A 25,369-nucleotide genomic window follows, 5' to 3' on the forward strand; every position below is an offset into this window, starting at 1 on the left:
CAGTTGCCTCATCCTAAAACAGACCCTAATAGCAGACCCCACCTGCCCAAGGATGTTATCAGCAGATTCATCCAGAAACCCAAACTCAGCTGACTGGTGAAGAATTTTCTCTGTCACAAAATTTGAAAGAGGAGACCACTAATTCAAATGCATAGATATCAACATAAAGAATCAAAGGTAATGAAAAATCAGGTAAATATGACACCACCAAAGGAAACTAATGGAGCTCTAATAACTGATCCTAAAGAAATGAAGATTTTTGAACTGTCATGTAAATAATTCAGAATAATCCACTTAAAGCAGTTTTGTGAACTACAAGAACACATAGACAACTAAACAAAATTATGAAAACAACACATGAACAAAATAAAAAAATAAAAAGTGTGATGAAGAAATAGAAAACATAAACAAAAATAAGAAACAGAAATCCTGTAGCTAAAAATACTATAACTAAACTGAAGAATTCAGGAGAGAACTTCAAAACCAGACTGAAACGTGCAGAAGAAAGAATCAGCAACATGGAAGATAGGGCATTTGAAATTATCCAGTGAGAGGAACAATAGCAACAGCAAAAGAAAAAGAGTGAAGAAAGCCTATGGAACCTATGGGACATGATGAAAACAATATTTACATTATGGGGATTCTAGAAGGAGAAGAGAAAGACAAAAGGGGCATAAAATATAAAGTAATAATGGCTGAAGACTTCCCAAACCTGGGAAGAGGGTATACATCCAGATCTAGGAAGCCCAATGGACCCAAAATAGGTGGAACCTGAATAGGGCTACACTGAGCCACATCACAATTAAGTTGTCAAAAGTCAAAGACAAAGGAAAAACCCAAAAACTAAACAAACAAAAAATCTTAAGACAACAAAAGAAAAGAGAGGAGTTATATGCAAGGGAACCCCATAAGACTATGAAAGATTTCTCAACAGAAACTTTTTGTGCCGAAAGAGATCGGGATGACATATTCAAAGTACTGACAAACAACAACAACAAACACACACACACACACACAAACAAACAAACAAAAAACATTGTCAACCACGAACAATATACCTAGTGAAACTGTCCTTCAGAAATAATAGAGGGATAAAAATTTTCCCAAACAAAAAAGCTAAGGGAATTTGTTACTACTAGACCTGCCTCACAAGAAATGCTAAAAGGAGTTTTTTGAATGGAAATATCTAGAAGGGTGCTATATAAAACCATAAAAACACAAGAAGGCATTGTAAAAGTCATCCATAATTTTAAATATGTAGTGAAAGTTGGATTTTATAATACGGCAGTGGTGGTGCTTAATTTACAACTTTATTCAAAATTTAAAAAAAAAAAAACAGTAAAAATAACCATAACTATCACAATCTGTTATTACACAGTATACAAATAGAAATTGTAACATCAATAACATACAATGTGAGAGAGAGAAGTAAAAATTTTAGGAATTCTATTGAATTTGAATTGTTATTAGTCTAAAATAAGGTGTTATAATTTTGAGATATGTAAACCTCATGTTAACCACAAGAGAAAAACCTGCAGTAATTACACAGAAGAATATCATAAAGAAGTCACAGCACACTGATACCACAAGACATCAATGCATCGAGACAGACAGTAGAATAAGAAGCAAGGAAAAATGGATCTATAAAACAACCAGAAAACAGTTTACAAAATGACAATAGTAAGTTCCTACTTATTAATAACTACTTAAGCATAAACAAATTAAATTCTCCAATCAAAAGACAAGAATGGCTGAATGAAAAAAGAAAAAAAAAAACTATATATATTCAATTATATGATACCTACAAGAGACTCACTTTAGCCTTAAAGACACACATAGACTGAAGGTATGGAAAAAGGTATTTTGAGCAAATGGTAACAAACAAACAAAAAAAATCAGGAGTAGCTATTCTTATATCTGACACAATGGGCTTTTAACTAAAGATGATAAAAAGAGACAAGAAGGTCATTGTCTAGTGGGATAAAGGGGATCACTACACCAAGGAGATATAACAGTTATAAGTATATGCTCAACATTGAAACACCTAAATACATAAAACAAGAAGTAATGGAGCTAAAAGGGTAGTAGTTGGGGGCTTTAATTCACCACTCTCAACAATGGATAAATCATCCGGACAGAGAATCAATATGGGGATAGTGAATTTTAACAAAACTTTAGAACAAATTAACATAAAATACATGTACAGAATATTCTATTTGAAAATAGTAGAATGCACATTCTTCTGAAGTACACTTTGAATTTTTAGTATAGACCGTATGTTGGGCCTTGCCAAGGCTTTAACAAATTAGGTCCTAGCAAATTAAAGACATTAAAAGAATATCAAGTATCTTCTTTGACCACAATGTTATGAAACTAGAAATCAATAACAATAAAACTGGAAAATTCATGACTACGTGTTAATTAACACCCTACTGAGGAAGAAGAACCCTTCTTTATCAAAGAAGAAGATAAAGGGAAAATTAAAAAAAAAAAAAAAAAAACTATTTTGAGACACATTAAAATGGAAGCATGCCGAAACTTAAGGGAAGCAGCAAAAGCAGCTGTAAGAGTAAAGTTCATAGAAATAAAGGATACATTAAGAAGCAAGAAATATCTCCAACAACCTAACTCTATACCTTAAGGAACTAGGAAAAGAACAAACTGAGCCCAAAGTTAGCAGAAGGAAGGAAGTGGTAAAGATTAGAGCAGAAATGAATGAAGTAGAGAACAGCAAAACAATAGAAAAGATCAACCCAAAGTAAGCTCTTTGAAAAGATAAACAAAATTGGGAAAGCTGTAGCTAAACTAAGACAAAATTGAGAGTGGACCAGATCAACAAAATTATATATGAAAAAGGAGACACTAAACTGATACCACAGAAATAAAAATAATTATAAGGTGCTAGTATGAACAACTATACCCCAAGAAACTGGACAACCTAGAAGAAATGGGAAAGAAAACAAGAAAAAAAGAAATTAGAAACATTCAAACTACCAAGACTGAATCAGGAAGAAATAGAAAGTCTGAGCAGACCAATTACTAGTAATTAGATTGAATCAGTAATTAAAAATCTCCCAATGAAGTAAAGCCTGGCACCAGATGCCTTCACTGGTAAATTTTACCAAACATTTAAAGAAGAATTAACACACCAGCCTTTCTCAAACTCCTCCAAAAAATCCAAGAGGAGGCATACTCCTAAAATCATTGTATAAGGCCAGATCACTCTGATGTCAAAGCCAGGAAAGGACAGTACCAGAAAAAAAGTCTACAGACCAAAATCCATGATGAATATAGATGAAATATCCTCAATTAAATACTAGCAAACTGAATTCAGCAGCATATTAATAGTATCATTCACCATGATCAAATGGGATTTATACCTGGCATACAAACATGCTTCAACATACATATGCAAATCAAAATGAGATACATCACATGGATAGAATGAAAGAGAAAAGCATTATATGATCATCTCAATAGACACAGAAAAGGCTTTTGACAAAATTCAACAGTTGTTCATGATAAAAACTCGTATCAAATTAGATATACAAGGAATGTACCTCAGCATAATAAAGGCTGCATGTGATAAGCCTGCAGCTATGATCACATCAATGGTGAAAGGTTGGAAGTTTTTCCTATAAAATCAGGAGCAAGATGAACAGAGGGGTAGTAGATTGGGGGAGGGGGACTATCACTTTGTAAGGGAAATAAATGATAAATGTCTATTACATTGTTTTGTACACTTGAAACTAATGAAAAAAAATAAAAAATGTCTGTTCTTATTCTTATTATACATTTTTTCTTATTTCTTTTTTTTTTTCCATTAGTTTCAGGTGTACAAAACAATGTAATAGACATTTATCATTTATTTCCCTTACAAAGTGATAGTCCTCCTCCCCCACTCTCACCACTCCTGTTCAACATAGTTTTGGAAGTCCTAGCCAGATATATCAGGTAAGAAAAATAAATAAAAGACTTCCAAATTGTAAAGGAATACATAAAACTAACAATTTGCAGATTACATGATATTATGTACAAAAGAATCCTAAAGACCCCATCAAAAAAACTGATCTAATCAACAAATTCAATAACATTTCAGGATACAAAATTAACACACAACAATCAGTAACATTCTAGACAGTAACAACAACTCTCCAAAAGAAATAAAGAAAATGATGTCATTTACAATGGCATCAAAATCAAAATACTTAGGGATAAGCTTAACCAAAAAGGTGTAAGAGCTCTACTCTGAACACTAAAAGACACTGATGAAAGAACTTGAAGAAGACACTAATAGAATAGTATCTTGTGTTCATGGATTGGAAGAATTAATGTAGCTAAAATCTTCATACTTCTTAAAGCTGTCTAGATTCACTGCAATCCCAATCAAAATTACAATGACGTATAATACCAAAGTAGAAAAAGCACTCATAAAATTTATATGGAACCACAAAGGACACCAAAACAATCCTGAGAAAGAAGAACCAAGTGGGAGGTGTCATACTTCCTGATTTCAAGCTATATAATAAAGCTATAATAAAACACTATGGTATTGGCATAAAAACAGACATATAGATCAATGCAACAAAATAAAAAGCTCATAAACAAAACCAAGCGTATACAGTCAACTAATACTTGGCAAGAGAACCAAGAATACTCAGTGGAGAAAATAAAGTCTCTTTAATAAATGGTGCTGGGGAAATTGGGTAGTCACATGTAAAAGAATGAAACTAAATCTTTATTTCCACAACTGTTAACAATGAACTTAAATGAATTAAAATTGTAAACATAAAACCTGAAACCATGACATTTCTAGAAGAAGAAAACAGGATGAAATTGCTTTGACATGGGTCTTGGCAATTATTTTTTGGATAGGAGACCTAAAGAACAAGCAACAAAATGAAAAACAAAACAAAACAAAACAAAACAAAACAAAACAAAAAAGGAAAAACAAGTGGGGCTACATCGACTAAAAATCTTCATAGCAAAAGAAACAAAGTGAAAAAAAAAAACCTACAGTATGAGAAAAAATTGCAAATTATATATTGGATAGGGGTTAAATAACCAAAAAATATAAAAAGTTCATACAACTTAATGGCAAAAAAAAAAAAAAAAATCTAATTTAAAAATGGGTAAAGAACCTGAACAGACATTTTTTCTTATTTATTTATTTTTTTCATTAGTTTCAGGTGTACAAAACAATGTAACAGACATTTATCATTTATTTCCCTTACAAAGTGATAGTCCCCCTCCCCCAATCTACTACCCCTCTGACATTGCCTTTTTTTCGAAGAAGATATACAAAAGGCCAGCAGATAACATGAAAAAAATGCTCAAAGTCACTAGTCATTAGGGAAATGCAAATCAAAACCACAATGAGATACTATCACCTTAGACCTATTAAATGTCTATTATCAAAAAAGACAAGACTTAACAAGTATTGATGAGGTTGTGGAGAGACAAGAACCCTTATGCACTGTTGATGGAATGTAAACTGGTGCAGCCACTATGGAAAGCAGTATGGAAGATCCTAAAAAAAATTAAAAATAGAATTATTACATGATCCAACAATTCCATTTCTGAAAATACTATCTGGAAGGATATCTGCACCCCCATATTTATAGAAACATTATTTACAATAATCAAGACATGAAAAAACTCCAAAGTATCCATCTGGATGAATGGATGAAGAAGTTTTGGTATCTACATACTGTGGAATATTATTCAGCCATAAAATATGAGGAAATATTGCCATTTGTGATGATGTGGATGGACTTTGAGGGTATTATACTAAGGGAAATAAGTCAGACGGAGAAAAGATAAATACTGTATGATCTCACTTATGTGTGGAGTATAAAAAAACAAACAGAACAACCAAAAAAACCTTCTTCATAGAAAAAGAGATCAGAGTTGTGATTACCAGATGTGGGGTGAGGAAGGGGCAATTGGATAAAGGTGTTTAAAAGGTACAAACTGAGTAATATGATAAATAAGTACTAGGGATGGAATGCACAACATGATGACTATAGTTGACAGTGCTGTATGATGTATATGAAAGTTATTAAGAGAGTAAATAAATCCTAAGAGTTTTTATCACAAGGGAAAAAAAATTGCTTTCGCTTTTTATTCTATATGGGATGATGGATGCTAACTAAACTTACTGCATTAATCATTTCACAATATATGTAAGTAGAACCATTATGCTGTACACCTTAAACTTATTCAGCAATATATGTCAATTATATCTCAGTAAAACAGAGATATAAAGCTGAAGAGTAGAGTGGATAGACTTGTGTTTATTGATGGGATTATGCTTGGGGAACATAATTGACAGAAGTGGGTTAAAGTTGTCTGAGATTAGTTTGAAAACTGGCTCAATATGATGCCTAGAAAGGAGAAAGAACCCTCTTTAAGTTCTAATGTTAAGGTCTAAGATAATGATGGATATTAAGCATGGGCAAAAGAGAAAAGAGATGAGAAGAAAGAAGTTGTAGAGTAGGAGGAGAGAGCAAAACAAATAGTTTAAAATGTGAATAGAGATAAAAATGGCAGGTTGACTCAAGTACCTTGTATACTACTAGGATGCTATAGAATGTTTATTACTGATATTAACCCTGATCTACAATATTGGTAAAAAAACAAAAAAACAAACATTTTAGTGATTCATGTATTCTATACTGTGTCCCTTTGTTTTAATGGAGCTGTAAATGTTGCATTCCAGGAACACGTGCCTCTAAATATTGACAATATTATATTAGTTTCATGTGTACAATATAGTGATTCAACATTTTTATACCTTACATTGTGATCACCCTACTAGTTCTAGTAATCATCTTTCACTGTGCAAACTTATCACAATCTTATTGACTATATTCCCCTTCACCTTTTCACCTGTTGCCCTATTCCTCTCCCTTCTGGCAACCACACCTTTGGTCTCTACTTCTGTGAGTCTGTTTTTCATTTGTTTTGTTTGTTTTGTTTTTTAGATACCACATACAAGTTAAACCATATGGTATTTGTCTTTCTCTAACTTATTTCACTTAGCATAATACGGTCTAGGTTCATCCATGTTGTTGCAAATGGTAAGATTTCATTCTTTTTTAATCCTGCATAATATTCCGTTTGTGTTTGTGTGTACCACATCTTCTTTTTCCATTCATCTATCAATGGACACTGAGGTTGCTTCCATATCTTGGCTATTGTATATAAAGCTGCAGTGAATATAGGGGTACATGTAGCTTTTCAAATTAGTGTTTTCTTTATATAAATACCCAGAAGTGGAAATATAAGGCCTGAAACCATCTAACTCCTAGAAGAAGACATAGGAATGAACCATATGACATACATTTAGTACTATTTTAGTAATATTCCTAGTAATACTCACCTCATTGAGTATATATCTTAGTAGAATACGTTTGAATTTATTTAACAAGCTTTCTATGAAATGACTCATTGGACAAAGATGATAAAACATGATCTGTATACCATTGTCTAATGGTTTATTTGTATATTACCTTTGCATAAAACCATGCATATGTATAGGTTGGAACAAACTCTGTAATATATGATTCTGTATTTGCAAAACTTGATTGTTTTACTAAAAAAATGTGTGGGGACATTATTAAAGGCACATTTTTATGCTTAATTGGGACAAAATTCAAACTTATGTCGTTTTTATAACTGCTACTATATACCCAAAGAATACTAATTTTTGAAATTTGAAAAAAAAAAAGGTCACAAAATTTGAATAAAGAAAAAAAAACAAGAAATAAACAAATTTGAAAGCCTAATATATGAAAATATCATTGCAGCTTTTAAATGATTCCTTAGGTTCTTCAAGATATGTTTTAAAACGTAGGTATTAACTAGGAATTGTAAAAAGCTCCCTTGCTATACTTACTTTTAAAATTATTTTTTAAATGAATGTGGTTTTAATATAGTAAAATATGTATTCTTTCAATATAGATTTTGATGTGATGTTTTCAATGTGAAGATTATTTTAAATTGTATTTTCTGTATTATTAAAGAAAATGAACAAAGTTTCAGACTCTGATTAAGAATTGGATTTATAGTTTTTTTGGTGGGGGTTAGTAACTGTTTACGTATCATCTACTGATTCTCAAATCTTACATAAGGGACTGTTTGTGCTAGTGAAACATTTTTTTTTTACCAAAAGAAAGCAGTATGTATCTACATCTTTAATTGCAGTACGTTCAAAACAATTATCCAAGCTGTTTCTTTTTTTAATCTTGAAATTATATTTGCTTGTTAGGTTTAATTGAAAATGATATTACTCCGTATATATTAGTATATTTTTTTATGGTAAGGTAATATAAAATGACAAGTGTTTCTGCTTTTACCTTGGATATGATTATTATTATTATTTTGTCTTAATCAGTTTTTAAAAAGTGGTATCTGAAGAAAATCTAGATAGGCACATGGCTGATTTTATATCTTGCTAGTTTTGAAAAGTTTTAAAATCATGTTGAACTTTAAAACTCTTTTCTCTTTTTTTTGAAGAGGAAACATTAGTTTTGGTTATCAGACCAAATGGCACCAAGTAATACATAGCACCAAGATAAATAAATGATATATAAATGTCCTTAATCAATGGTGCAGTGGATCATTACTCTGCTAACTTGCTCAAGTTCTTGTACATGTTTCTTTCAGAACTCTCCAGTATGTTATGTTTCTGTCATTCACTTATTTCATCCTAAAACTAGAATGTCATTTAGAAAATGATTTGAACTAGAGACCTTTGAGGTAAAATAGATAAATCAAATGTAAAGGTGATCTCTGGTAACTATCACAGGGTCACTATGCTGGTGAGAAATTAGGTTGTTATGGAGTCTCTCTAGAAAACTGGAATGTTATCTACCCTGTTTAAGTGCAGTAGTCACTAACCAGCTTCATTCAATTAGTTTTTACTGTGTGGGTATGATGGCCCAGAGTTCGCAGATATTCCAGTTATGTAGAGAAGCTAAAAAATCTGTGTGTGTGTGTGTGTGTGTGTGTGTGTGTGTGTGTGTGTGTGTGTGTGATTTCCTAGTTTTTAGAGTTTGGCCAATAATTTTTTAAAAAACATTGTATAGATCAACAATTTTTGGCATATCAGTTACTGATGCAGAAATTGCTTTAGGATCTCTCATTTAAAGTATTATTTAAAAAAAACAACACAAGATTTTCCATCTACGAAAGGTTTAGGTATAGTTTTTTTTGTTTTTGTTATTTTTTTAAAAAAAGCAGGTTTGATCTACAACTTTTTAAAACCCATCCAAATATAAACCAGGCCCAAGGTTTATAGGGTAGATGGCATAAGGCTGGTTAGAAACCATCTCTCTCTCTCTTCCTTCAAATCTCCAGTGCCATTTCCTTTCTTGTGTTTCCAACTGATGTGTTGTACTTTTCTCATTCCTCAAAACCCTTTATTAACAAGTCCAGTTAAATCTGCCTCCTTAGTAGCTTTCATATCTATTCACATTGACGTTCATTTCCTACTAGTTAGCATCTATCTCCACATACATCTCAACATCTTTATTTCAGTCCACCATCATCTTTCATCTGATTCGTGGCACTGCTTCCTAACTGGTCTCCTTGCTTGTAGTCTTTCCAAATCTATCCTTCACACTTGAGACAGAAGAATGACCTAACTATAAAGTAAATCACAGCTCTACTCAGATCTTTCAAGGATACTCCATTAACCTAAGAATAAAATCTAATCATCTTAACATGATCTGCAAGGCTCTTCATTACCAGGCCGTTTGTGACACGTCTAAGTTCATCTCTTGCCATTTTGCTTCACATTCCATGTCATATCCAAATTGAATTCCTTTACCAGTTATGTTTTCTCTTGTTTATGACACTTTATAAATGTGGTCCTTCTGCCCAGGCCTCTTTTGCTTACGCATTCTGCAGCAAGTACTGTGTAAAGGAGAGGACAAATAAATTTTTGAAAAAGTTCACATCTGAGGGCATTGAGCGCATGGTGTCCCAGTTGCCCTTCAAAGACCAGAGCTTGGTCAACTTTTTAAGACAGCAGAAGTGCCGCTTTTATATTAGAAGTCTCCTTGTTTTCTGGATTTCCTTCAAGACAAAGACTCAGTTATTTGAATTATCCAGAATAGGAAAAGCTCTGATATCAGAAAGGTAGACTTTAATTTCTCTAACTCAACAAGGTATCTCCCTCCCTCTCTCTTTGTGTCTATCTCTGTCCTTGTCCCTCTGTCTCTCTCTCTCTCTCTCTCACACACACACACACACACACACACACACACACACAGCACCTATAAGACATCACATCAAACAAAAAACATTAATGAGTTTTATTAGAAGTATTTATCATGTCCCAAACCAACATTTGGAGAGTGCGCTCAATGTATAGATTTTGTATTCCTCAACATGGGGATAACATTTTCAAAGGAAATAATTTTCTCATAGGTTCTGTGAAGCACAAGATCATTCAAAAGCTTCATCATTAAGAGCAAGGTTAGTCCTCAGTTGTTGAAATGAGTGAATAAACGAAAGCACTTTTTTTTGGCGGGGGAAGGGGGGTATATGCTTCCTGTCTTGCTTTCATTGCCCTTTTCTTAGCCTCCTGTTTTCAACATCCCTTTCAAAAAATGCCATATACAGTTATATTCTATATGTCCCACAGAGTACAGTGGAGTATTTACTGTGTTTCCCTGAAAATAAGACCTAGCCGAACAATGAGGTCTAATGCATCTTTTGGAGCAAAAATTAATCTAAGACTAGTCTTATTTTACTATAATATAATGTTATACTTATATAACAGAAGACCAGATCTTATATTGATTTTTGCTTCAAAAGATGCATTAGAGCTGATTATCTGACTAGGTCTTATTTTCGGGGAAACACCATATCTTATGTGTCTTCTACTTTGTTCTGGGATTAATGCAGCCAATGGTTGAATGGACTATTTTGGTAGTCACACCACCAACTAACCATGAACTTGGAGACAATTAACCTTGTTAGGTGATAAGACTGATATTTAACAAACTCTCATTTGCTTATTAAAATGCTTAAGCAATAACAGTACCATTGGAATCAATGTAGAGTCTCCCATGAAGACAATACATCATTTGTATACATAAATTCTGGTTATATGTAATGAATTCAAATTTTTGCAGTCATAACTCATATTTTGTCATTCCAGTGTATTTTTGACTTAATTCACACCAAAAATAACCTATAAAAACAGAGATAAATAATGGTCACCTAATGAAGTATTCTGAAATTTCATATACAAATGCATTCTATTTAAGCTTTCCTGTAACAAAGATGTGTAATAGGTTGCTTTAAGTTTGAAAACAGAACCTAAAACAGAATGACAACAAAGGAGTGACACAAAGACTAACTGCTTATTACCAGCTGGATGAATTGAGAACAGATGACAGATACCTTCTGCCTCATGGGATTTTGCTGTCTGCTGGAACTAATCACATTAACTTTTACCCACCTGAGGCTTTATATTGCCTATTTATCTCATCTATGGGGAAATGCCTTTTTTCTTATTTATGAGTTTGCTAATCTTACATTGCTTGGTCATTGCCAACTTATGCTTAAATATAACAGCATAATTATGTGTCTTATTTTGGTCACCAGAAACATTATTCTGTACAATTATCTTGCTTTTCCTCTTTTTAAAATTCAGCTTGTGAACAAAATAGCATAAGTATAACAGGTACTTCATTCTCTTTTTTGTATTGAGGCATAATTGATATAACATTATTCTGTTTGCTTCAGGTGTACAATGTAATGATTCAACATATGTATATACTGCAAAATGATGACCACAGTAAGTCCAGGTGACGTCCATCACCTTACATACGTAGTTACAGATTTTTTTTTCTTGTGATGAGAAATTTTAAGATCTACTTTCAAAAGTACAATAAAGTATTATTTACTGTAGTCACCATGCTGTATACATTATAGTCCCATGACTTATTCATTAACAAATGGAAATTTGTACCTTTTAACCCTTTTCGCCCATTTCATTCACCTCTTCCTTAGGCAACCAGTAATCTGTTCTCATTATTTATGATCTCAGTTTTGTTTTTGTTTTTATATTCCACCATATAAGTAAGATCCTACAGTATTTATCTTTCTCTGTCTGACTTATTTCACTTAGTATAATGCCATCAGGGTCCATCCACGTTGATGCAAATGGCAAGATCTCATTTTTTTTTATGGCTAAATAATAATATTCCATTGTATATATTGTACCTTTAAAGCCATCAATGGACATTTAGGTTATTTCCTTTGGTTATTGTAAAACATGCTTCAATGAAATGAACATAAGGGTGCATGTATCTTTTCAAATTAGTGTTTTTGTTTTCTTCGGATAAATAACCAGAAGTGGGATTGCTGGGTCATAAGGTAGTTCTGTTTCTAATTTTTGTAGAACCTCCGTACTGTTTTGCATAGTGGCTGCACCGATTTACATCCTCATCAACCAACGGGGCACAAGGCTTCCCCTTTCACTACATCCTCACCAACACTTGTTATCTCTTGTCTTTTTGATAATAGCCATTGTAACAAATGATAACTCATTATGGTATTGATTTGCATTTCCCTAATGATTAGTGATGTTGGGCATTCCTTCATGTACCCAATGGACTTTGGTATATTTTCTTTGGAAAATGCCTATTCAGACATTCAGAAAAATGTCTACTTAGACAATTCTCTTAAAATAAAATTACAAAAAAAAAATCTATTTCTATGAGTGGGTTGTTTTCTTTGTTTCTTCCTTTTTGGCTCAGACCTATGTGTTTCTGTATTTTTTTTTTTTCTTGTCTTTTGAATTAACAAAAACTCCTTGTAGTCTGATCTGCTTCTTTATGATTGTACCCATTGTTACATAATTAATATTGTCATATGTTAAAAATTTGGGGTGTGATTTAGCTACATTAATATATGATTGTTACTACCTCCTCATTTAATGATGAATATATCCGATGCATTCAGTGATAGAATTCTTTTCTGTCTGTGTATTGAAGCATACTAGGACAGCAATAAGATATTTCTAAGGCACAGTGGGGAAAATGGGTGAAAGAAATTGCTTTAAACTGTTAAGCAGAATGGAGTGAGAGGAGGTGTTCAGCCTTTCATCCCCAACCCTGTAAGGCTTGCCAAGGGCTGAAGGGATTGTCAAAGCATACTGTAGCCACAGGCAAGGTAGGGAACTCTGTGAATGTAATTGTCTTAAAAGTTGTATGCATATAATGTCATTTGATGAAAGTGAAAAAAAAAAAAAATCAGTCTCCTAGAGAGTTTATTTTGATGACAAATCACAATTCATTTATTTTTCAAATGAGGTTTTCAGCACATGATAATCAGTAAATTTTGAGAAGCCCATAGTTATATACATAAGGCATTCAAATAATCTGACAAATTTTTAACTTTTTATCCTGAAATTTGGCATCACTTAACTTTTTAGCATAGCAACTATTTGCCACTTCTGTAATTAACAATAAACAAACAAAATCCTGAAGAATAATAATAGCTACCATTTGGGGCACCGACTATTTATCTGGCCCACATGAGCTCATTTAATCCTCAGAACATCACTGAAAACCAACCCTGTTGGTTATCCTTATCTTATATAAGAGTAGTATGAGTTTCACAAATTTTAAGTAAGTAATCAAAACAGTTATTTACTAAGTAGTGGAACTAGGATTTAAACAGCTTGATTTGATTCCATCTCCTGAAATAAATGTGTTTGCCATCTCTATATGGCTTACTGACTTGTAGCATTTGTTGAATAAATGACTTTTGGATCCTCAGTTATAAGCCTCCGGAGCTTCCGTCTCTCTCCATGTACCCCTTTTGGCTTGTACTTCATGGCATTTAACCTCCAGCTCTTGCTTCATCATCCTCTTTGCCAGTGTCTTTCCAGACTGAGTGTAGGGCATACTGGCTGTGCCAGTAGACCAGGAAGTTGTCGTGATGCTCAGGGTTACTTGTGATAATTTTGTTCTGTTCTACTGTCTGATGTAGTGAAATATTTGGATTTCTAGGAAGAAATAAAAAATTAAGGCACATCTGAATGATAGAAATAGGTCTTTTATTTTTAAAATGTAATTAAGTTTATCATTACCAAAGTCATAATGATATCATTTTGTCAAAGCTATCTCAATTGCCAAGGAAATTCAATAACAGCAAACTTAGAAAGAACTTTGCCTAGTTAGCAGGTTTGAAAGAATTTGTCCCAATGGAGAGAGCAATTTGCATGGATAGTATAAAACAATAGCCAATAAAAAACATCCATTACATTTTCTTGAAATTATGTTCAAAAATAAGAGTTTCTGATGTTCTGGGATTTCAGGGTGTATCTACAGAAATTCCACCTGACCTTAGTCCTTTCCTTGCTTTCTATTTCCTATTGAAAATGGGATCCATTACTTCTCAAAATGATATACTGGCTTGGGGATTGTTAAATTATGTTACCCAAGATCACATCTATTTATTTGTATAAATAAAGTTCTATCAGAACACACATAAACACACTCATTTGTTTACATATTGTCTATGGCTGCTTCACATTGCAACAGCAAAGCTGAATAGTTGCAAAAGAGACCACATAAACAGAAAAGCCAAAAACATGTACTATCCAGACATTTACAGAAAAAAACTTTGCCAACGCTGAAGTAAACAGAGCTAAATACACACATGTGCACTTATTTAAACTTAATGTTTCATGCTTTTTCTACAGGGAAGATTATCTCTCCCCGTAATATTTCACTATGAACATGAATAGTATTGATTAAAAATGGCTACTGTTTCATATGTATTAGTCTTTCTTTTTCTTTTCTTTTAGACAATAAACTCCCGTAGCATACTTAGCATTACAGGAATATCCTTATAAAAATATAAAATACTTCAAATGTAGAAAATAGGAAATGTGAGTATTAAAATATTGAATGGAACAACTGATTCATCTCTTATATGATCACATTATTTTGTGAAACTCTTAATTTGTGGAAACAATTTTTTGAGATAAGAAAAGCACATTAATTTATATAGTTCATATGACTTGGAAAAAAGGCATAAAATTGTGGGTATGAAAAAGCATTAAAACAAGCTATCATGAACATAATCTAGTTAGTTTCCATTAGCATCATTAAAAATAATCCTATTTATTGATTTTTAAATTTATTTTGCCTTGTTTTTATATACATGGTGTGTTTCTTCTCAGCATTTTTCACCAATTTTCATTACGTTTTCTTTCACTTTTGCTCATTTAGTTCTTTTTAGTCATTATTTTCATGACTCTCTGCATATATTTTTGGATTCTTTAAATCCTCCGTTAGTTTGGAGTCCAGAATTGAGGTCAACACTCAAATAGAGCTCTCATCAGCCCAAGAGTGATATAGTGGGGTTACCGTCTAACCCATGTAATCTTATACGAGGTATTGTGCATCATAATTATCATCAGCAAATAAAATCCATATAAAGGCCACCTCCCTAGTCTCCTTTCTCTTTTTAAAAGTAAATATGAATGACCACTGGGAGTAGAATTTATTAGGAGCAGAATCCAGTGAGAGTTCATTTTCTGTAAGGAATTCAGAACTTCCTGTAGTTCATTTGCATATAAGTATAGTTTACCTGCTCTGGGGAGATGATGCTGATTATTTAAAGATCAGAGAAGAAAGAAGAAACCCCAAGGCAAGGTGATTTATTTGCTTTCTGGTAAACTTGATTCTGTTTTTGTAACCTTTGAAACATGGATTTTATGAGTGATACTCTTAAAATTATACTCTAGAGTGTATTGTTAATCATTATTGCTCTGCTGGGGTCAGAATTACCCGTCTGCATTGTAATGCAACTTTCCTTAATATTTACATTTGAAATACCAGTGGATCCTAAGACATCTCACATGCATCTATGAATGAAATGGGATTCACAAGAAATAATGGCTTGCATCCAGAAATAAACTTAAAATACTAAATTCCTCTTAAAATTTGCAGAACTTTTTAAACCAATGTTTATACTTCAGAAATAAAATACGTGACCCTAATGGTTATATTTCAGTGCTCCAAAATGTAGACAAAATCATTATCCAAGGATAGTTATAGCATAAATAGAAGTAGAGTAAGCAATTGATACTTCATTTATAATTTACTTCAATGCACCAGCCATTTATTCAACCTATTCAGACTGTTGGGGGTGCAGAGATGATGCCAAGTCTGTGTCTTTGGATGAAGAGGATTGAAGAGAGACACGAACATCTACAACTTTTTAGAGTGTGTAGATCCATTACCATGACTTAAGAAGCTCCATCTTTTGCAGGATGGAAATGATGCCAGAAATGGAACTTGGAGCTCTAGATGAATGCCCAGACTTTTATTTGATTGCTACCCCAAATACATGCAGCACACATTACTAACTGTACATTATGGATAAGGAAATTGGAACCTAGAGGATTTCTTGGCGTTACCGAAGTCTCTTAATTAGTTCATTATACCAGGATCTAGAATTTGAACCCATAATACTATGATTGCATTGACATATATAATGCCAAAATGTGTGTTCTTTTTATTTTGCCATGCACAATGATTTTATTTTATGCAGTTTACCAGTTTAGCAAACAACTATGACTGATAGGTGATAGCTATTGGTCTGGGCCTGCATTGAATTGTATTTTCCCTGCACATTATATATATATTTCAGAAGTGGGTTTACTGCAGCCAGCACTTAACATATGATCAAAGAACAATTGACTGAATTAATGAAGAGGAATCTTTGGACTGCTTAATTTGGAATTGGTCAAATTACAAAGACTAGTGAAACTTTACCTTGCAGAAACTTTCCTTTTCCTTGGGAACTCAATATATAAAAAATTAAAGCCATTTAAGATTAGCTTAAATTGTATTTCCTGATATTGTCGTACAAATGCTGAGCTACTGGAGAGTGTGTCTTGAGTTGTTCAGTCACACTATGAGATATTGCTGTTTTTTAATAAAAACAGTACTCTTTTAGTAAAAAAAGGTAATTGGTCTGTATGGCTGACATTTATTTAGATATCTGCTTTAGAATGTTTTCTTCTAATTGAAAGTTAAGAGGAAAATAAACTGGGCGATAGCTATTAAGGACTGGCTGGTTTAGTTTTTCATAGAGATAACATTTTTAAATTACTCAGTTATGAGATTGAAAATGAAGGGCAAGCTTCTTGTTCGGGGAAAGTGTTAGAGTAGCCCTAATGCAAAATCTCATTAAAGCAACTGTCAGGATTCCTCTATTTTACCATCACCTCCCCTATTCTGTAAGAGGCAACTGTCGTTTTGAGTGAGTGTAGTGCCAAAGAGGCATTTACAAATAAATGAAAAATGTCACAATTGATTTCACTCCTTCCAGAATACTGTGTGTCAGCTTTGTCACAAACTGTCTTCTTTACTCTCTGTTTTAGATCTCCCAGCTGGACGCTGGAAATAGCTTTTGATGGTTTAGGGACTCTTTTATTTGACCCCAGGTAAGCCCTCTATTGGTGACCTTTTATAAATATTTGTAAAACCATTTAGCGGTTTGAGAATATAAAAACCCTTTTCCTTCTATCTTTGTGTAACTGATATTTTTTCAAAAAGCATTCAGATGTTGGTATTGTTTACTTACATTTTTGGACGTTGGAGAAAATTTTTTCATATGTTATAAAACATTATAAAATTATACAATTATATTTCACATTCTTTACCCCTATACAATGGTTTATTATCATCATGTTTAATCTAACAATAAAGCTAATGACAGTGTTACTTGTAAAAAGATACCTGTATATGCTTTTCCTATATTTTGAAAGAACTCAATAGGTATCTAAATTTTATTACTCTTTTAAAAATGATTTTATCTTGATACGTACGTCTGTCATTAATTTATATAAAACATCAGTGATACACATTCATTATTGCCATCCCTAAATCAGTCCACCAGCACTACTGCTGTCATGCCAACATTATTGAGATCTTATTCTGAGCCATATACTGTGCTAAGCAATTATTTGAATTAGCTTATAAAAACGTATCACAGTGGTACTTGAATCCTAAGTTAATATGGATTTGAAAAAAACAACTAATTAGAAATTGCTAACACTATTTTTATTTTTTATTATGGATATTAAATTAAAGGAAAGTAAATCTTCATATAATTATATTTTAAGAGATTTTAATCAGTATAATTAGTTATAGGTCATGCTATCATTTGAAATTATGTAGCTTTCTACTTGAAAGATCATGGAATGGACCAATGAGCAATATTCTGTTTCTCTTGGAAAATAGAAGTTGAAGTAATTCTCTCATTCATTCATTCATCAAATATTTATTGAGTACTGATTAAGTACCAGCTACTTTACATTGATAGCTTCATGGTGAAGAATATATATCTGTTTCTCAAGAGCTTACAGTATAGTGGGAGTCAGTCAAAAAAATAAGCAAGGACAACCTATGTGATTAGTGAAAACAATAGCCATAAGCATGGGTGATCACCTGAGCCAGGCTATGCTTGGATGCTCAGGGAGTGATGTGGTAATAGGAAGTGGAAGAATAATTGGTTACAAAGTATTTTGTGATTTCTAAAATACAGTGCTTACGATAGGGAGTGATGTCTAAAGAATTAAGGAAGGGGCAGATCATGAATGTTCTCATATTTAGGAATTCAGATATAATTGTGAACAGTGGCAGTTAAACTGGAAAGACGTCACCTGATGTTGGACATTGTCTTCCAATCTGGCTGGTCAAATTCTCACAGTGCCAGCTTACTATATATAATAACCAGGAAGGTGGGCCATTCTTCCTCCTTCTCACCTATATAAATAGAATATATTCCCTAGAATGTAAGGTCTTTGTGAGTAAGGGACTGGGCTAATTCACCTTGTTTTCTGAGGCTCTGTATCAATATTTTGCACAGAGCAGTCTATCAGTATTGATAGTGTGGGATGACAGAGTTGAATATAAACATCTGGAAAGTGGATAGGTAGACACAAGATAGGCTTATGGCCATATATGTTTCTTTCCCTGGTCAGTTGTCAAAAATGGTGAAATTCTTTTTCACATTTCCATTTGACTTTTAGATTCATAATAAGAGGCTTCATTAAAAATAAAATCACTATGAAATACAATTTTTAAAATAATGTGTCAATTGAAAAATAAATAATTATATGTCAATAAATTCTCTTTAAACAACTTAAAAATGGTTTGGAGGAAGCTAAGAATAAGTGAAGAACATAACTTTTTAACAACAAGAAGAAATAGCCAAAATACTGAATTTTATTTATTTATTGTAACTCTAGAAAATATATAGTCAAAACTCAGTATAAAAGCTTTGTTTTGTAATGAGATGAAATGATACCAATAATTAAATTAATCACATATTGTAACATGATGTATCAAGAAGATAAATTTCACTTGTTTTGTTAGAAAAATAATGAGGAGCCTTTAAAAATATGTGATTCACAAATCACAACATTACTTTACTTTAATAGTATATATCATTCTATAGTGTGGACACTTTGGGTTCAGTTATAAAAGTAGACTTTGTATTTCTTACCATTGTGAAGTTCTCCATTCCAGAGATTTTCTTTTGACTGGCCTTTCTGAGGTTATTCCTTTAAAATGTGTTTCTTATGGTCATTTTGCAGCCATAGTGTCCTCAAAATCAGTGGAGCATTTCTGTGAAACTTTTTTGGTTTGACCACATGAAGTTCTGGAAGACGGTCAAGAGTCTTCCAAGACTGCACAGAGCATAGCAGCTCTCATGTCTTTTAATGGCCTGAGGATAAAGAGACACAAACTGGTAGTTTCAAATAAACCCAATAATTTTGATAGGATATTTGACATATTTTTTTCCAAAATGAAAAAAAAAAAAAAAAAATATATATATATATATATATATAGATAGATAGATAGATAGATAGATAGATATAGATATGTAGATATATACATAAAAATATATATCTACATATATATGTATATATAAATGTAAAATCTAACTACGTAGAATATTTAAGCGTAAAGCAAATATGAACAAAGATGCCAAGTTACATACAGAATCTACCTACCTTAGAGTAACTGACCAATCATTGCCCTGTTGTCTACAGGGTAATGTTAACATTTTGAAAAGAGAAAAGCATTCAGTTTTCAAAGAAATGCTGGTGTTTTGTAATAATAGACACTTATCTGGCTTTCTATCCATCAAAATTTAGGTTAAGAACAAAATCAAAACAAAGCCTAATGAAAGAGTAGAAAAGAGGCAGAAACAAGAACTGGGAGTGTTCTGAGGGGATCAGGATATGCCACCCCCACCTCTCTGGCATAGGAATTCTTTGAGCTAAAGGGATTTGTTTTATCTGCTTAAAAGGGGAGCCTCCCAAAAGAACCCGGAAGTCATTAAATTCCCTCTGGGTAGCAACTCCAATCTCACCACACCCAAACAGACATTATCACAGGACTCTGGATCCCCCACCTATTGTCCTAAGGGCCCTTTCATCTTTCCATAAAGTTACTTGCTTTTCCATAATTGCCATTTCTCCCTGTTCTTTCTCCCCATAGTATGTGAGGTATATAGACCCCAGGTTCTAATCACCCTTTGAGCTACTCATCTCTGTGTGCACCCATGTGTATTAGCCCAATGCCATGTTAATGAATTTCTGTGTTTTCTCTTGTTGATCTATGTTTTTGTCAGTCTAATTTACCAGATCCCAGTCAATGAATTTAAGATGGGTAGAGGGCAAAAATATATATATTTTTCCTCCCCTCAATTGAGTGCTTAGTGTTCCATAACAGTCACACTGAGTATAAGAAGGATTTCACTTTAAGATCTTTTAGTAAGAACTTTCTTACTCCTACATCCAAGTTCAACAGTTGATCTAAATTAACTCTTGGTATCTGATCTCAGTTTGGCAGCCCTGCCTCTAGTCTAAAGTTGGTCCAGGTGAAACATACTGCTGCTGGAAAAGAGGTTCTTGGTGTACACCACAGGGCAGAAATCAAGGACACACAGAATAAGCCAAGCATGTGGTAGGGAGTAAAAAAGGACAGTCAGTACACTCTCAAGAAAGTGAGAGCAGGCGGCCCAGAGAAGAGCAGCAGCCCCAAAGAACAAAGAGACTTGGGAATCTATTTCACTGTAAATGAAGGCGTGAAATATTCAAGACTTAGGGGTGGCTTAGGGGTGGTGTTACAGGCGTTGCTAGGCGGGTTCTCCCTGACCACTCCTTCCCATTGCGAGGAGGGATTTTTGTCCTTATTTGGCTCCCTTGGAACTGTCATGGTGGCACAGGGGTTGGAGATTTTACCTAACCACAATGCTAATAATATTATAATCCATTATAATTAGCTAAATTCGTTTCTAGGGGCAAGATGGTGTCCTGGATCTTCTCTTGGCCACTGAAATCTAGTTCTGGCTGGTCTGATAGCAGCACTTTTTCTTAAGGATGATCTCATATCCTCACTTCTTTCTCTCCCTTTACCTCCTCCTTCACTTCCTCCCCTTCTCTTCTGCAGCCCTGTTCTTTTTGCCTAAGGTGACAATACTAACAAATGAAGAGATCAAAATTTAATCCCAGAGGCATTCTGAATGTCCTCAGAATCCCGCCAAAATGTGTTTTTAGTAAAAAACATCACCCTTTGTCTTTAACTGCAAGTAAGAATTTCTAATAAGTAAAATAAAAATTTGATTTCTTTCCTTAATGTAAAAAAGAGCCTAAAGAAATCAGCCCTCAATTCAAATTCATAACACCTTATCATATAACGACAAGTAGAAATTTCTAATAAATAAGATAGACATGATTATTTCCTTAGGGAAGTGAGTCAAAAGTCCACAAAATAGCACTTCTTTAGTAAGAGAGAAAAAAGGAGGGGTGGGGTAGGGAGAAGATATAGCCAAGTCTGCAGTAGAATGGATAAACAACTGTAAACTGGACCAGTGATGGAGGGATAGCTTCTAGCTGGGCCAGGTGGTGGTGACAGTATGAGGAGCAGATTACCTTGTTTTGGTGTCATTTCCTACACTCATTCAATCTGTTGGTTTCCTTCTTTTGCTCCCACCATCTGACTCTGACAGCACCTGTTCTAAACCATTACCTTGGCAGGCAGGCTTAATGTACATTTCAACAAATTCTGCCAAATTTTCTCCTTAAGTTACCAAAGACAACTGTTAAAAAACTTGCAGAGAAAATGGGATAAAATCAAACAGTGTCCTCTGAAAGCTAAGGTAGGCAAGTAAACTACCAGCAGGAAGACCTACGTAGTATTAATTTTACACACAATATTAGAAGCTGGCTTGTTGACAGGGACAACTTTAATTGTTTTTAATTGTCTTGACAAAGGGGTGTAAATCTCCATTCCATTACTGTTTGTTGAATGTCTGTTGATGTTAAAATGCCCAATTTGGCTTTTCTTTTTCTTTAATATAGCTGTGCAATTTCCTGGAACTGAGACAAAAGCAGTTCTTTTACGTTAAGACAAAGACTTTTCCCAGCAATACAGTGTGATTCATGACAACTTGTTGCCTGGAGACTAGGGAATTTACATGTGGGTTTTCATCATGATACTTATTTTGAATTTTTCTATAGAAAATTTGATAAAATTGTCTTCTCTTAGTAGTTGCTGCCCATCTATGTATCTTCTGCCATATGGAGATGAAAGGGGAGAGTTAAAATAAAACATCTCTCAAAACTGGAATAATGCAGTTTTTCTTTGCGATATATTTGTCCTATAGAAGAAAGGTTTTGCATACAGTAGAAACAACACTTTTCTCATATTTCTTTCTCTTACCATATTACTCGTCTTTATTTCCAAACTCTTACTAGATATTTATTCCTAAAATATTAAAATTCAGGTAATATGAATTTCAAAGAAAACTTTTCAGAAACTCCTTCCTCTCAATACCTATTATGCCACATTGCACATTTCATTTAATTTTAAACCCATCTAATTTTAATTGGGATTGAAGTAAGATAAAAATTACAAAGAGAACTTAGTAAAGAATCCTGGTAAGAGATTATTTTTGATCATCATATATCTGAATGATCTTTTGTAAAATTTTTACATACTAATTTATTCTAAGTTAGGAAATTGGGATATGTGACAACACACCTTGATATGTGCTAAAACACAGATTCATGTCAGAAAGATAAAAGGCAGTTAACTAACATGAAGGTTAATTGTCAAAGGATTTGACAGCTGTAAAAGTACAATGTTTATTTAGTTAATTTAAAGTAGTTTAAAGTGAAACATTCCGCATGTCCTGAGTTTGTGGCACATACATGAAAAGGCACATGAAAAATATTAAATATTTTTTAAAACAATCAAGAAGCAGTGGGATCCATTTATGATTTTGGTTATTGTGGAATAAGGTGTTCAGTATGTTTCCTGCTACAGAATGGTTTACAATTATAGGACAACAAAATAGGCAGTGAAACAATAATACAGAATTAGGGAGTAGGAACATGTTTAAGTAGATGCTAATTATGAGGTGTAGACAGCATTAGTGAGAATTATTAGAGAAAGGTTAAATCTGTGCGCTGTGGAATTTCAGAGAAGACATTTTAGATGATATGGCTTGAGCTGGACTTGGACAGATGAGGAGAGTTTGGGTAGATGAGAGACGTAAATAGAAATCTTCCTTTTTTTTTTTTTTTCTGGGGTGACCAAACGGCATGAGCCATAAAAGCAGTAGTTTAGCAGGCAATGCCAGGGAGAATGGCAATGCAAGAAGCAGACAACAGTGACTAGAACAGAGGATTTGTCCTGGGAAGTTATTGGCTATGAAGAGAAGTATAGTCAAGGCCTTCAAGGCCTTCAAAGAGTACTGTAAACCCAGGCAATGGACAGCTTTAAGTTCTTGAGCCGGGAGTGTCTTCTGCAGAATGAACCTGAGCTGGGATTAGAGGCAGCGTGGTTGGCTGGGAGGGAATTTTGTGGACATCTATCAACGCACGAGAGGAGTGGCTGAATTAGGTGGTGATGAGAAGTGAATAAAGAAATATAGTGTAAGTAATTAAGCTATATTTTACTGATACTTCTTATTTACAAATTGAACACATTCCAGACATAGTAATTAGCAATCAGGTGAAATTATTTTGATTACCTCTTTTATGTTTAATAAGAAACATATTTGAAATTTGCTTTCTAAGATGTTTCATAGCCTACTTTCTCCATAGTTTCTCTTTTGCTGCTCCTTCTTCCTTCCCCTCTCCCTCTACTTCCCTTGGCCCTTTTACTCTGTCTTCTCCTTTCCACTTTCCTGTCTAAAAGAGCAAAATTTTAGTGTGGGTTTTATTTAATTATTTTTAATAATTCCTCATAATTTTATATAAGTATTATCTAAATGTAGTTTAAAAATTAGATACTCTTAAACTGAAAACAAAACAACCTTCTAATATATCTCCCCAATGCTGCTCCCAAGAAACAACCATTTTCAACTGTTCTATTTTTTCTACTGATAGTTCTATGCTTTTATAGTTCTGTATTAATTTATAAATTGTTGATATTATCCATTGACTTTTGTTGTTCTTGTTGAGAATTGATTTTTCTAAGATCTCAAACTCAGCCGTTCCAAATATCCTCCCTTAATTTTAATACTATGTTGTATCACAGTTCATGAAATTAATGGTTTTTACATTTATAATAACTAAGTGAATATTGTTTACTTCTAAACTAAGACATGCATTATAATGTTTCTTTTTCATATATTCTTAAACATTTTTCCTGCAATGAACACTTTCCTTTTATGTTTGCTTAGTTTTCTTTACATCTGTTCCTATTGGTTCCCAAATGTTCTATGAACATATCTATAAAATGGCTATCAATAACAATTTAAAATAATTTTGTTGTCGTTCTAAAAAAAAGTGTGGCCTTTCATGCCTTTATCATTAAAGACAGACAGATGCCCAAGGAAAGAACTTAGTCTTCACCTAAGGAAATGAAAAACATACCCAAGAACCCACAAGAACTTCGGAAAAGTGTTCTTCTGAAATAGCAACAAAATAAACTTCTCTTGAGCTTGATGGGGAGAAAGAAAGATTGGGAATAAGGAAGGGAATGGGTTCAGATAAATTTCATAAAGTAATCTATTAGCTATATTAAACATTCGTTATGTTTGGCCTGGAGATATTTCTGTTGTGTCCCTTCATCCTCCGACATCAGTTTTAACTGTTGTTTCTAGACCTGTTACAACTGTCATCCTGGAGTTTTTCTGCTTTTTTATTAGGATCCATGTTACCTGCAAATCATTTTTGTCTCCAACAGATTTCTAAGACAAGGTTCCTGGGAAAGCTTTTTGACTCCTTGAAAGCTTGAAATGTCTTTATTCCAGTCTCATGCTTGATTGATAGTTTCGGTGAGCATAGGCAGCTTCCTAT

General features: G+C 33.3%; 1 protein-coding gene across 2 annotated transcripts in view; it reads left to right on the forward strand.

Annotated features, from left to right (window-relative positions):
- NAALADL2 (N-acetylated alpha-linked acidic dipeptidase like 2) overlaps positions 1-25,369 on the forward strand; it is a 1,208,457-nt gene that overhangs the window by 64,685 nt on the left and 1,118,403 nt on the right. The window contains exon 2 of one of the 2 annotated variants that reach the window (XM_074328105.1): positions 17,426-17,488. The exons of the other annotated variant lie outside the window; for it this stretch is intronic. The gene's annotated coding sequence lies outside the window, so the exon portion shown is untranslated. The remainder of the gene's footprint in view (positions 1-17,425; positions 17,489-25,369) is intronic. 2 annotated transcript variants of the gene reach the window in all.

Source organism: Rhinolophus sinicus, linkage group LG01, assembly GCF_036562045.2.
Source record: "Rhinolophus sinicus isolate RSC01 linkage group LG01, ASM3656204v1, whole genome shotgun sequence".
Taxonomy (NCBI): Eukaryota; Metazoa; Chordata; class Mammalia; order Chiroptera; family Rhinolophidae; genus Rhinolophus; species Rhinolophus sinicus.